At 37.1% G+C, this 15,846-nt stretch overlaps 1 pseudogene; it reads left to right on the forward strand.

Annotated features, from left to right (window-relative positions):
• The first annotated feature begins 7,201 nt into the window (after positions 1–7,201).
• Positions 7,202–15,056, forward strand: LOC149240106 (polygalacturonase-like; annotated as a pseudogene).
• The last annotated feature ends 790 nt before the right edge of the window (positions 15,057–15,846 follow it).

Below are 15,846 nucleotides of genomic sequence, written 5' to 3' on the forward strand. Positions count from 1 at the left end.
TCGATCCATTTTAGAGTATCTCATCAAGTGGAAGTACTTATCCACTGAAGATTCCACATGGGAGGATGAGAATTTTATACAACAACATCCAGAACTACTCAAGCGTTGAGGACAACACTTTTTTGAAGGAGAGGGGCATGTTAGGTCCCTATAATACTAGTGATTCCCCCATTACTATTGTAGTTATATCCCTTATTAATTATTGTGGCCCTATTGTCCCCATATTGTTATTACTGCGGCCCATAGAATCCCTCTATTGTTATTTTTGTGCCTTTATATTATTACTATTAGGTCAGCTTGGTTATATTGTGATCCCTTAAACTCCTATATATAGAAAGGAGGTTTTTTCATTTGAATCATTCAAGAATTGTTCATTTGTGTAGTGTAAAGGAGGTTTCCCCCTTGAAGAGGCTAAATTCTAAGGAGTTGATCTATCTTTTCTATCTTTTTGTGAAGTGGTTTCATAACAAGAAGCCTTTCCCTTGCTTCAGATTTTCGGATCAAAAGTCTTGCTTCTTCTGTTTAAACTTATGCTCGATCTTGAAAACGTATCGATACATTCTGCCAAGAGAGGAGATGTCCAGGAAATCCATCTCATCCTAGATATACCTGTATAGGCAGTAGCAGTATTTGAGTACCAAATGCCGCTCAAAATCCTTGATACCCAACTTAGTGTGAAAGGTATGAAAAATATTGGTAAACTTCGGCATGTCTTCGTGCCTTCTCTGGTGTAGTGTGGTCCACTTTATGTATTTATCTTCATAGCTTTCAATAGGGTAGTACTGCTCCTTGATGGAATCCTGGAATGAATTCCAACTGGGTGTGGCTAAAAAAGTGAGGTCGTACTTTCATCCTTGTGCTCACAGTAGGTTTCCCACCAATTATTGACATGGGGGACGACTTTGAGAAGTGAAAAAGTGATTTTTTTCCCAGCTGGAAAAATCATGAACAGAAAAATACCCTTCTAGCAGATTTAACCATTTATCTATGACATCTGCATCTATCTGACCCTCTAATATGGGGACTTCAAAGTTAACGTGTACATTAAAGGGTGTGTCGTTTCCAAAGCATCCTGGAAGTAGATGTGTCGCCCCTAGGTAGCGCGCTGAAGGATCTGGGCAAAGTTGTCCATCATCGCTTTCCTTTGTCGCTAAAAGGCTTCTTTGAGAAAGATTTTGATAGGATCTACTACCCCCTCATCTTTCTCTTCATTTTCCATAGGAGCCTATCAAGATTTGTGAGGCTGGTCTTGCAAAGGTTCAAACAGTTCAAGCCCCAACTCCTTATATCACGACCTCGTTGGGGACATGCAAAGAAAAACGGAGAAAAAGCAGACCGCTCTAATACCACTAATCCAAATTTAAATAGGAATGCAACAATAGACAGTTATAACCATAAATACAAAGATGAAGCAGAAATAATACTTCATTTCATTAATGAAAAATATGCTTACAAACAGAAATGGAAATAAACTAGCTCAGACAATGATAGCTTATCTATGAGGAGAGATGTGGCGACTAAATGCCTCTGAACTATGTTACAATGAGGCTTGAAGGCCTATTTATTGTTAAGAAAAAATGGAAAATCCTAAATATCCAAAAACCTAACCCTAGGAGATGAGGCACCAAACTATGGGCCCCATTTGGGTAAATTGGTAAATCAACTTCCCGGGGTCGTAACTTTGGCATACAATCTCTATTTGACATGCAAAATACCTCATTACTAAGATCTATCTAAGGACTACAACTTTCGAATGGCCAACATGGGTGACCCGCAGTGTTTTCCCTTGTTTTCCCAAAAAACATCGTTTAGGGCCTCAAAACAGCTCCGGAAGTTCAGGACCCGAAAAAATTACCAAAAATAGTAAATTGTACTACAATTAAGGAAATTGAAAAACTGAAAGAGACAATTTTGGGGGTCCAAGTGGGATAGGTGGATGGCCATGAACATCAACTTGTATCATCAGATCCAATGGTTTCATGGTTTTGCAGATAAAAAGGTGTAGCAGCTTTGCTCCAAAATGATTTAATTCTTCCAGTGTGTACCAAGACATGTTGACATGTATCATGATAAAGCATGACCAATTCACTTTGGGCATTGTTTTGGTTGTGTGTGTCGAACATGCAACTCTACAACAAGGTAAGGAGGTCCATGCCCACTTTATACCTAGATTTGGATCAGGTGTTATCATGGGGAGTGCCCTTGTTGACATGTATGCAAAATGTGGGGATGTAGAGGATTCACTGAAGGTTTTTGAGAAAATTCTTGAAAGAAATTTGGTTTCATGAAATGACATAATTGTCAGATGTGCTTAGCATGGATAAGGTATAGGGGTTCTCAAGTTGCTTGGGTAGATGATGCAAGTAGGAATATGTCTTGATTTTTTCACCTTTATAGGTGTGTTATGTTCCTACAACCATGTTGGTGTAGTGGAAAAAGGTTGTAAATATTTCAATTTGATAAGTGTAGAGTATGGTGTCATTACTAGAGTAGATCACTTTGGTTGCATGGTCCACCTTCTTGGCCATGTTGGGCACCTAGATGAGGTGGAAAAATTTATCACAAAATGCCAGTTGAAACTAATCCTCTGGTGTGGGGAGAATTACTAGGTGGGTGTAGAATTCATGGAAATATGGAAATAGGTAGACGTGTAGCAGATGGCTCTGTGGTATTGCAACTAGAGAACCATGGAACATATTTCGTCATATCAAATATTTTTTCTGCCAGTGGCATGTGGTATGAAGTAGCAAAGATAAGAACAATGATGAAAGACAGGGGCTTAAAAAAGTCACCAAGATGTAGCTGGATTCAAGTCAAAAACCAAATGCCCGTATTTTTTGTAAGAGATAACATGCATCCACAAAAAGAGGATATTTATCTAGAGCTGGAAAAATTGGCTGGGCAGATGAAGGCAGAAGGATATGTACCGAACCATGAATATCAAGCATGTGTACCTAATGGTGAATATTAAGTTGGTGTTGCACGATGTGGAGGAGGAGAAAAAGAAGCAAATTCTCTAGAAGCATTGTGAGAAGTTGGCCATTGCTTTTGGACTCATCAACACATCACCTTGAACAACTCTAAGACTCTTGAAGAATCTGTGTTTTTGTGTTCACTGTCACACCACTGTAAATTTATCTCTAAGATTTCCAAGAGAGAGATTGTTTTGAGGGATGCAAATTATTTTCATCATTTTAAGGATGGGCAATGATCTTGCAGATATTATTGGTGATCCCAGATGAGAATGACATTCATCTATGATTTTTTTTTTATTTGGAAGAAAGAATGTCCTTCATTTGAAAACTATTGATAGTTCAAGAAAGACAGGGAGTAGATATAAGCATGTCAGAATGTTAATTCAACTAGTTGTTAATTTTTCTACTAGTAAGGGTTCAATTAAATAATTTTGTGAAGGAACCAAATCTTGGTGTGTTCAAGGAACTTATTTGAGACCTCATTGGCCTAGACAGCCTTAGAATTGACCCATAGGCCCTATGAACCATTTTTCTTGATTTACACTCAACCTCCATCCTTGACCTGGTCTTGTTAGGATTTTGAGGTTGGATTTATTTTGTAGGACCCTCAAACCGTATTTAACTTTAGGTGCCACACCCAACATATACACTTATCTATGCCAAACATAAAACTACATGAATCAAACAAAATATTATATAATTATTTGAAAATATGGCTTGGCCTTTAATCAGTTCCCTTATTTCCATAAAACAATGGAGATAATTTACCCTTCCATGGCTATTTGTGGACATTAACCATGACTATTATATAATTATTTGAAAAGAGGGCTTGGCCTTTGATCAGATCCTTATCTCCATAAAACAATGGAGATAATTTACCCTTCCATGGCTATTTGATTAGTTTTGTAGGTCCCTCGATTGCATGCCATTTGGCCCCTCCTTCCCTCCTTGGCCTCCATCTTCCATCATTCCAGGGTTTGTTCTAAAATCGACAGGGCATGCAGACAAAACCTTCTCCATCATGTGCCAAAATTTCTGGAAATATCTTTGTGATCTCCATCCTCAATTCTCTTTTTAATGTTTGTGCATAGTCCTTATGATAACACATCAATCTGTAATGTTAATGAAATCCACACTTGAACAATTAGGAAATTGTCAACAAAGGTCTAAGCTTTTTATAAGGCCTTCCTTGGCATTCCTCCCCTAACCATATGAAAGGAGTTGTCTTATATTTTCTAGCTTTAAAAAGTAGTTCTATATCTAAGTTCATGTCAAATTTCATAAACATATCTTTAGCCACCTATCCCTAACTAGGATGATACTTATATATATGCAAAATGACTAGGGTCATTACATTATCTCCTTGAACCTATGAGATACAATCAATGTTTGTTGATATGCCCAACTTGGATTGGATTGTAGAAATAAAAGAAAAATCCTAATGATAAAGAGTCAATACAATGAATCCATGACTTCATAAATAAGAGAATTAGGGAAGAGAAAAATATTAGTGGACTTGAAATCTAAGAAATACATCTGAGTTTTGACCTTTTATGTCTGAAGAATACATCTAAGTTTCAATCATATATGTCCAAGGGAGAAGTCTAAGCTATGACAACAATAAGTTTGAGCATCTATATGCATATACATTTGAGAAATGTATAATTTAAGTATTAAGAGCAAGATCATGGCAATAAAATTAGTGGCTTTCGGTAGCTTTTTACCAACAACATTTTTTAGTACTTTAGTGCCTCCTTTTGCAACTATCAATAAGTCTTTCCTACCAGATTTTGTTGATTTTTTTTCTATTGGAACAATCTTTTTTCATAGCATCTCATTGAGAAAATGTTTTATGAGTTCAAAGACCACAATTGTGTAATCTCAAGGCATTTTCTAGCCACTTGTGAAGGAGTCTTCTAAGAAAAGTTAAAGGGGTTTTGCTCAGCTAAATTCTCAAAGGATTTTAACTGTTTTTATACACTTGTACTTTTCATGAGACTAAAGCTCCTCAATCTCATCCAGACCATTAGCATCCTAAATTAGGTGCACATATACATTAACATCTAAGGCCTACATTTCTTTCAACCTCACCAGCTCTCAATATCCTTTTTAGACCTTGAAGGAAGATTGTTATAATCCTTGGATATAACTAGATTAGTAGATTACAAAATGGCTCTGTGACATCCCAAAAAAATTAACAGAAGGTAGGCTCTACCCAGCTAGTGACCTACCATTTGGCAAAATATGTGTGCAACTTGTTTTCCAAGGAAAAATAAAGAGGGTTGACATCATTTCCATCACAAAAACTCAATGTCACTTTGCATTATAGCTCAACAGATATCAACTTGTAAATTTATGATAGGTCTACACATCTTCATTTGTACAGTCCCCAGGTTTAGTAATTCCTCTCCCCATGGAAAACTTGGTCATGCAACATTGTTCTCATGGCTCTGAGTAAAAACCACTTAAATCCCCAACTTATACAAATATGAAAAATGATTAAAATAAAATTACAAATTTATCAAATGATAAATACCTGCAAATGAAGAAAAACCTACAACCCTGAATCCATCACTTGATAAACTTGTTCACCCAACCGAAATTAGGCAACTTTGTTGATGATGAAGAGTATTGATTGAGATTTTATCTGCTAATCATTGCATATATCTTTGACATCAATATTTTTACTAGATTCGACCCTCTAAACAGGCTCTTCAAACCAATCACCCACATCATCGACATTTTTTGAGTGAGTTGGTGTGCAAGGGAGGCTTTGAACGACACAATGTCGCAAGTTCAAAACCCTAGGAGATCCATGCCCACCGCCACCAATGACAATTTGGGGTTGAAATTGCATCCATTAAGGTACAAAGGATTCTTTCAACCTCGATCTTTGCAGTGAATTCATAAGCTCCACCATTGGTTGTTGTCGGGAACTAGTATCATACAAGATCATAAGCGTTGGGCTTGTGCAATTCTCTCTACATGAATATGATGTCTAGATATTTTTCTATCAAGAAAAACCTTTTGAATACCAACTCTGTAAGTATTATACCAACCAGGCTCAAGTAACAAAGGTGAAGATGCAGATGGTGACAATAGTGGAGATAGAGGTGGAGGTGACTGAGAATGCCCCAACTAATGTCGAAGCTGGGGAAGAAATTAAAGATCTGCAAGGGGGATTGAACTCATGACTCCTTCAAGCACCCATCAAAGTGATGATTTATCATAAGCTCTTATTTTTCCATGACAAAGACCTCCAAATAGCCTTTTGAAAACCAAAATAACTTTCCCCATTCCCTAGAAATGTAGAAATTGGCCACCAAGTTTCATTAGAGAAAAAATGGGAGTAAACCAACTATACTAACATGATGACTAGTCACTAATCACTATAATGAAATTTTTATTTTTCAATCATAAGGAGATAAGTACTAAAACTAGAATTCCCCCCGTAGCAGGGGAAGGGAACACCGAAGAGGAAGTTCAATTTTGATTATATGAAAACGTATTGAATGTAAAAACAATTGATTTAAACAAGTGTTGCAGGTCATCTTAATGTTTGCCACTCAAGTTAGAAATTATGCTCTATAAAAAATTACATAAAACATTATAACTTGCATTGGTAAATGCTAAACTAACAATGATTAATAGGCAAATCCAATCATATAGTCTTGCTTTGGAACAAATTGAGATGTCTACACATTTACAATTTTACTCTTACATAAATAATGGTGGGAAGTAACTCCTGGTAAGTATATTTCTTTACATTTTATTCTTGTCTTCTTCTTTTTTTATCTGACACCTTGACCTTTTAAGAATATAACCACTTCTTTAAGTGAATTAATGAATTCTTCCATTTTTGCTCTATGTTCATCTCTCATTTTAAATATTTCATTCCATTTCTCATTGGATTTCATAAATTTATGCTCATCGATATTTTCATCCTAGACTCCCACCCATCGTTCCTAATCATAACTTTATGTCTAACAAGATTTTTCTTGTGGGATCTAGTTCCATACATCCCATCCTTTTCTTTGTCCAGGAGTTATTTCATCCTAACATGCCATCATTATTATGTAATTCTATATAGAGTATAGAAGCCCTATGGCTCCAAAATTTCTTATTTTTTATAATTATTTGATGCCATTAAAGGCATACATAACCTGGAGCTCCACAATTTCTCTTGCTCTTGATTCATCTGTCAAGGCAATCATGTGCTATAATAAATGGGAATGGAGAAGTGTAGTCTATTAAATGCATTGTTGTTGTTGTTGGTGATTTGTTATGAAACCAGCTCACAAAAAGATAGAAAAGAGAGATCCACGCCTTAGAATTCAGCCTCTTCGAGGGGCCAACCTCCTTTACATTACATAAATGAACAATTCTTGGATGATACAAATGACAAAACCTCCTTTCTATATATAGGAGTCTAAGGAGTCATAATATAATCCAGCCGACCTAACAATAATAATATAAAGCCACAAAAATAACAATAGAGGGATTCTATGGGGCACAGAAATAACAATATGGGGGTAATAGGGGCACAACAATATAAATAGGGGTATAACTACAATAGTAATGGGGTAATCACTAGTATTATAGGGACCCAACATGCCCCTCTCCTTCAAAAAAGTGTTGTCCTCAACGCTTGAGCAGTTCTGGATACTTCTGCATAAAATTCTCATCCTCCCATGTGGAATCTTCAGCGGATAAGTTCTTCCACTTGATAAGATACTATGAAATTGATCGATTTCGTAGCTGTCGAGTTCTTGTTTCTGTGACTGCTTTCGGTTCCAATATAATTTTTCCTTCCTCATCAAGTTCTGGCAATATTGTTTGAATTGGGAGCTTGTCACCTATAACCTTCTTTAAACATGAAACATGGAAAACTGGGTGCAATCGAGAAGCTGCAGGAAGCTCCAATTTGTATGCCATAGTACCAATCTTTTCCAACACTTGTACGGACCATAATACTTTGGTGATAATTTATTATCCTTCTTAGCTTGCTTTAGGGACATTTGCTTATATGGTTGTAGCCGTAGGAATACCCAATCACCTACATCAAAACTTCTTTCACTGCGATGTTGATCTGCCTGTTGTTTCATTCTATTTTGTGCCAACACGAGGTTATCCTTTAAGAGTTGGAGGACTTGTTGTTGATGTTCGATGTGATGTTCCACTGCCTGAACCTTAGAATTTTCTCTTAAATATGATGTGATGGATGGTGGTTGATACCCATAAAGTGCCATAAATGGGGTCATTTTTGTTGCTGTATGGAAGGAAGTGTTATACCACCATTCAGCTAGAGGCAACCATTTGACCCATTGTGTCTGTTTATCAGATACAAAGCAACGAAGATATCCTTCCAAACATTTGTTTACTATCTCAGTTTTCCCATCAGATTGAGGATGATAAGATGAGCTATGAGCTAACTGAGTACCAAGACAAGAAAATAATTTGTCCAAAAATTTCCAGTGAAAATGGGATCTCTGTCACTTACAATAATCTTTGGGTTTCCATGTAGCTTTTGAATTGTTTCCATAAATGCAGTAGAAACTGTACTGGCTTTAAATGGATGTGATAATGCACAAAAGTGTGCATACTTGGTAAGTCTGTCAACTACCACCATGATGACACTCTTTCCCTCAGACTTGGGTAAACCTGTGATAAAATCCATTGAAACCTCCTCCCAACGTTGGCTTGGAATGGATAAAGGTTGTAATAGACCTGGTGTCTTAATTGTTTCAACTTTATTTTGTTGGCAAACCAAACATTCCGCCACAAACTTTTGAATATCTGATTTAAGGCCATCCCAAAAAAATTCCTTCTTAACCCTGTGGTAAGTTTTTAAAAATCCTGAGTGCCCTCCTAAGGGAGAAGTGTGCAATTCCATAAGAATCTTTTGTTTTAGCTGGGAATTCTTACAGAGGTATAAGCGATCTTTGTACCATAACGAATCATTTTTCCAGCTAAATGTATCAGAAGTACTGGAATCTTGTTGTAGCTTTTGAATAAGTGCCCACACTTCTTCGTCATTCTTCCATTCCTCCCTTGCTTCGTTTATCCAATCTGGTTGGATAATAGAAATGGCACACAACAATGCTTCCACATCCTCATCCTTTCTTGAGAGTGCATCTGCCACCACATTTTGCTTCCCTTTTTTGTAGATGATTTCAAAGTCATAACCCAACATCTTTGTGACCCACTTTTGTTGCTCTTCAGAGGATAATCTTTGTTCTAAAAAGTATTTAAGGCTATCATGATCCGTTTTTACCTTGAAGTGTCTTCCCATTAGGTAGGGTCGCCATTTCTTAAGTGCATGGAGTATTGCCAACATTTCCTTCTCATAAATAGCTTTGTTTAAAAACTTTCCCTTGATTGGACGACTTTCAAAAGCAATGGGTCTTTCATCTTGCATTAGAACAGCACCAATTCCATTTCCTGAAGCATCACATTCCACAATAAAGGTTTTTGTGAAGTCCGGTGTAGCTAAGACTGGTGCTTGGCACATTGCCTCTTTAAGATGTTCAAAGGCCTTTGTTGCTTCTGAAGTCCATGAAAATGAATCTTTCTTCAATAATGTTGTTAGAGGTGCTGCTATTCTCCCATAATTCTTAACAAACTTGCGATAATACCCTGTCAACCCAAGAAATCCTCGCAGATGCTTTATGGATGTGGGGATTTTCCATTCCTTAATGGCTTTAATTTTGCTAGGGTCTACCTTAACTCCTTCATGAGATACAATATGACCCAAATATTCCACCTCCTGGACTCCAAAGAAACATTTGGATCTTTTTGCATATAATTGTTTCTCCTCCAATAGTTGTAACACCCTGTCAACATGTTCAACATGATCCTTCCAAGACTTGCTGTAGATTAGTATATCATCAAAAAATACTAACACAAATTTTCTAAGGAATGGTTTGAAAATTGAATTCATCAAACCTTGAAATGTTGAAGGTGCATTGGTAAGGCCAAAAGGCATGACCAAAAATTCATAATGACCCTCATGAGTTCTAAATGCTGTTTTCGGAATGTCTTCAATCTTCATTCTAATTTGATGATATCCCGAACGAAGATCCAACTTGGTGAAGTAAATTGATCCATGCAATTCATCCAGTAATTCATCAATAACAGGAATGGGGAACTTATCTTTAATAGTGAGCTTGTTGAGCTCCCTATAATCTGGACACATGCGCCATGATCCATCCTTCTTGTGCACCAATACTACTGGAGCTGAGAAAGAACTTTGACTCGGTTGAATTATACCAGCCTCTAGCATTTCTGCAACCATACGTTCAATTTCACTTTTTTGGACATATGGATATCTGTACGGCCTGATGTTTGGAGGAAACTTCCTGGAATCATTGAATAGCATGATCATGATCACGCATAGGTGGGAGACCTTTGGGATTCTCAAATACCTTGGAATGATTGTCCAGGACTTTTTGGAGATCTGGAGAAATAGATGATTCCAATGTGGAAACATCTAGCGAACATAATTGTGCAATTACACCTCTTTGCTCCTTTTTTAGAAGCTTTGTCATGCCATTAGAGCTGATTATCTTTCCTGGTTTCCCTGCAATACCCCTTAATTCAACTTCCTTTCCTTCCACAGAAAATTTCATGAAAAGTTCTTGAAAATTAAAAGCTATTGTACCCAAGGATTGTAGCCATTGGACTCCTAGTACAACATCAACACCTCCCATTGGAATGGAAAGCATTGGGCTAGTCAATACATATTCTCCCATGGATAGCTTGATATTATGGCACTTTCCAAAACAATTTATTGTTCCTCCATTTGCAATCATCACTTGACACTCTGGTGCTGGATATAGGAAGCAATTCAATTCTTTTGCTACCCTACAATGAATAAAATTGTGGGTGCTTCCTGAATCAATCAACACTATTACCTTTTTCTTCTTGATTTTTCCTTCTATCTTGATGGTTTGAGGAGTGGTAATTCCCGCCAATGCATTACAAGATATGGTCAGATTTATTTGTTCTTCATCTAGGCTTTGTTCCTGGAATATATCCTCTTCTTTTGACCTTTCTTGCTCCTTTTCTTCTTCCTCTTCACAATCTATGTAGAATAATTTCTTCTCAGCACACTTATGACCTTTTGTGTATTTGCTATCACAATTGTAACAAAGCCCTTTTGCTCTTTTTTCTTCCAATTGTTGTGGTGTCAACCTTGTAGGTTGTGGAAGACTATGGGCAACAACACTTCCGTCTTTATAGTTGTGAGGTATGCTTCCTAGTTGCCATAATTTTGCTTTCCATTTTTCTTGCTAACCTGAATGCCTTCTCTAATGAATCAGGTTCCCAAAGGCGCACATCATGTTGGATATTATCCTTTAAAGACCCTATGAACACATCAATCCTATGCTCCTCTGGAATATCTTTTACCTTTATGTTCAATTTTTGGAACTCCTCAATGTGCTCCATTATTGAACCCTTTTGTTTGAGACTTATCAATTGGCTAAAAAAAGTGTTGCTTTTTGTATCCTCATAATGTGCTATCAATTCTTCCGTAAAAATTGCCCAAGTGATAAATTGTTTACGAGAACAAAGCCATTGATACCATACAAACTGATTTGGTTCCAAATATAAAGTTGCCATACGTACCTTTTGTGTGTTTTGCACATTATTGAGATCGAAGAATTGCTCCATCTGTAATATCCATGTGGCGGGATCCTTGCCATCAAACTTCCTCATATCGATTTTTGGAACATGGAGAGTCTTCGATCCAACATTAGAGTCTATGGAATCATGATTAACATTTCTTTTGTTCTCATCATGAGTTTCCTTTACTACCTTTTCACCATTAGTGACCCTTTCTTGTAGCAACTTCTTCAATTCATCCATCTTATCATCCATGCCATCAATTTTAGCGTCCATGCCATTCACCTTAGCTTCCATGCCATCCATCTTAGCTTCCATGCCCTTTATCTTAGATTCCACGCCATTTACCTTAGATTCCACGCCACTTATCTTAGCTTCTGTTAGCTTTTGTGAGCGTGACATTTGTTGCACTTGTTCTTGTAATTTTAATATATCATGTAGCATTTCTTCCTCTTCTTCATGAGTCATGCTAGAGCTTTCAGGTTCCTTACTAGGTGTTTGAATTTTTTTTCCTCGGGGCATCAGTTACCGATAATAATGTTTTACTATGCCCTTTGAATTCTGTTAAACCAAGCTTACACAAAAATTAAAAAAAAAACTACACACCTTTTTCACTTTATAGAAGCCTGATATTGAATCTGATGTATCTCTATAATTTCGGATCATCCAATTCTGAAATTGCTACCTGTAGTAGCCTTCTGCGTCCTCTTTCCAATGCCACAAGTCTAAGCCAAATTGGATTCTCCAAGGAAGAGTTATGTGAAATCTCCCACAGTGACTTGCTTTTAGACTGGTTCAGTAGAGCGAACTTGTACGACGTGCCACGAGTCCCTGTTTCAACCTTTGAATTTGAAACACACATACAAAAAACTACAGTCCGTCCTCTTTCTTTACCTTGTTACGAAATTTCAATCTGATCCCCAGAGAGAAAGTTATGATGATTTTCCCCAAGTCACCTGTTTTGAATGTAATTCAGGAGTCTGCAAAAAGACCAACTTCCTCAGATCATATCTCCGCAAATATCACGCGAAAAGCTCTGAAATTCGGACCCAAGGTTCAATGCGATTTCTTCTCAAATGGGTTTTTTTTGCGACTTCTGACACATCACAGGAAAAAAGTTATAGCGAAAATGCCACGATGACCTGTTTGGAGCAGCGAAACCCTAGAATCCAAAGCTCTGATGCCAAATGTTATGAAACCAGCTCACAAAAAGATAGAAAAGAGAGATCCACGCCTTAGAATTCGGCCTGTTCGAGGGGGAAACCTCCTTTACATTACATAAATGAACAATTCTTGGATGATACAAATGACAAAACCTCCTTTCTATATATAGGAGTCTAAGGAGTCATAATATAATCCAGCCGACCTAACAATAATAATATGAAGCCACAAAAATAACAATAGAGAGATTCTATGGGGCACAGAAATAACAATATGGGGGTAATAGGGGCACAACAATATAAATAGGGGTATAACTACAATAGTAATGGGGTAATCACTAGTATTATAGGGACCCAACATGATTTTATGTGGTCAATGCAAGAAAACCCACATTGAGGGTGACCCATTTTCAATATGTGTGCACAAAAATAATCAAGGACGACTCTGGCCATTACCCATTTTCAATATGTGTGCACAAAAATAATCAAGGATGACTCTGGCCATTATCAATTGAAACATAAACTTGTACCCCATTAGCTCAAACCATTGATTTGACACGTCAGTTCAATAATGAAGACACTTCTAATTTTGAAATGAACGATTGGGTGCCCATCAAATTTCCTGCATAAATAGTTGATGACCTCATAAATTTGATCTGTAGTAAAATATTTTCCTTTGGGCATCATGGTTGGATTTAGTCTGGAGCACTTTGTTCCAGAATACTAGTGAATTATGATGAGTGGTGTGTTTCAGGCATTTAAGAATGCATGGAGAAAGGCTTGTTCATCACCTACTATAGTTTTCCTTGTGCCCATGGAAAGAGGTATCATGTGAAGCCCATAAAATTCTTTGGTCCCTGCAAATCCGCCTTGACTATGCAGGTACGATCTTTTCTTGTATAGAGTACTTAGATGGGATTTCAATTTTGATATGTGTCAAATTCATATTTTTTTCCTATGCAATTTGGCTTCTCTAGGTGCCTGGAACAATCATTTCCCCTGCAGATCCCAAGGTTTGGGATGGATTAGATAGAAGGAAGTAACTTCGTTTTAAGGAAGTAGATGAGAGTAGAGAGTGAAGGGACATTTTATGGTAGTGGAGAGAAATGGTGGGCAAAATCTTGCAAAATCAAGAAAACAAATGTAAAGGAAGAAACTCTCATCTTCATTAAATCTCTTTTGCATTAATCCCTAATTTTGGCCTTCCTTTTGCCCCTCTCATTTCTAGCTTAATCTTTGGCAGAAAGAGTAAGACAAAGTTAAGCTAGTTTGCATTAAATATATAAATTCATGATAGAGTTTTTTCTTCTCTGTTGCATCCATTCCAATCAGCTCCAACTGTATGTACCTCCTCTGCCCCTTTTTCCTTTGAAATCTCAACCCAAGAGAGAAAGATAAGTTTGATGCCTTCTAAATTTGTAATAAAAGAAAACCAACTGTGATGCAATGTGCTTGTGAAATTACAATGTTGTGTGGCAGTCTGAATGGACTTAGACTATGGAAAATTTGATTCTTTTAGGAAATAAGATTCAAATTATGCAACAATCTAAGAATGATGAACTTGATTGTACAGAATAGTCAACAAATGCATATAAAATTCAGAAAATGTGTTGGGGTAGAAGCAGACCATCTCAAGGTTCTTGCACCTAGTCATAGTCCTAATACAGATGGCATTCATGTCAACACTTCCAAGATGTGGTGATTAGGAATACCATTATTAGAACAGGTATCTCCACAAGACCATTTACTTCTCTTTCCTTAGCTCTGCATAGGCTTCAAAATCCATTCCCTGTGTTGATATTTAAATATTGGGGCCTTCCAAGTCCATTGGAGTAGGACCACTAACTTGACTAGTAGGTTTTGTTCTACAGTTGTACTTCAAACTTTCATGAGAACTTTGTCTCAGTGGTTGCATATACGTCTCAATAGTTGCTTCCCATGACTCAATAATTTTCCTTTGGTGCTTTGAAGATTGTTTAAGCTCTGATGTAGGGGATGATTGCATTTCCATTGTAAGCGATTCATTTAACATTTGTACTGAAAACATAACTTGTAGAACAAATCATGGGATCAAGTAATCTGAATTAAGTAAATAAAATTATCAAAATCTTGAATTTCGTTGAAAAATATTGTAATTACATGGGAAATCCTTGATATCAGCAGTATTGTTAGACTGGGTGAGGGCAGCACAAAGGCCCAGGTGGCTGGTGTGATGGTACATGGTGCCTTTCTCCACAATACAACAAATGGGCTTAGAATCAAGATTTGGACCACCAAAAAGTGCAGAGAGCTGTAAGAGAGCTACAGGATAATCATAGTTTCTTAGAGAATAGATGATGATAACCCAGAGAACCTTACTGTGAAGTGTTTGAAAATAAAAAGTAGTCTTTTAAGGATTCATTACCAAGTGTTTAATGTCTCTTCACAATGAATACATTAACCTTGGGATGTTGAAATCCAAGAAAGTTAATTTGAAGTTATAAATATGGATTTCAAAATTAAAAAAAATAAAGGCAAAGAAGTCAAAATACCATGAACAACTTGCTACCCTCGTGGCCAAACTTAAGGATCTTTGCAACTTGTTTTAGAAACAAGTGCAGATATTGCAAGTCCTTCATTTCCCTAATTCTTCAAACATGGGTGCCAATAATTCAAGCCTTCTCACCAGATTGGCGCTTTCTTTCTTCAGATAGTTCCTGCATTCCCAAACACCTGCTATTTTGTTCACCAATTCCATGCATGATTCCACCACAAAATTCTACATTCCCCAACACCTGCTATTTTTTTCACCAATTCCATGCAAAATTCCACCACCATCATGACATCCCCCCTCTCCTCCTCTTCCTTCCACCAAATCCATATCCAAATCTGGCACCCCATCATTTCTCTTGCCATCTCTAGTCGATGATCTATTGGAATCCCAATTCACACGTGTCTGAGAAAACAAAAACATCAGAGAAACAACCACTTATTTCTTCCCCTTGATATTTATTCATGCGACCTGGTTTCCCCAACCTACAACTTCTTCAACTTTCACTAGACCTTAACCCACAGTTAGTTTGAGTTTCCCTAGGCTCTGTTGTCCC

This window comes from Pinus tabuliformis, chromosome 8 (assembly GCF_031772625.1).
Source record: "Pinus tabuliformis cultivar Carrire ecotype Pingquan chromosome 8, CPIR1, whole genome shotgun sequence".
Lineage (NCBI taxonomy): Eukaryota > Viridiplantae > Streptophyta > Pinopsida > Pinales > Pinaceae > Pinus > Pinus tabuliformis.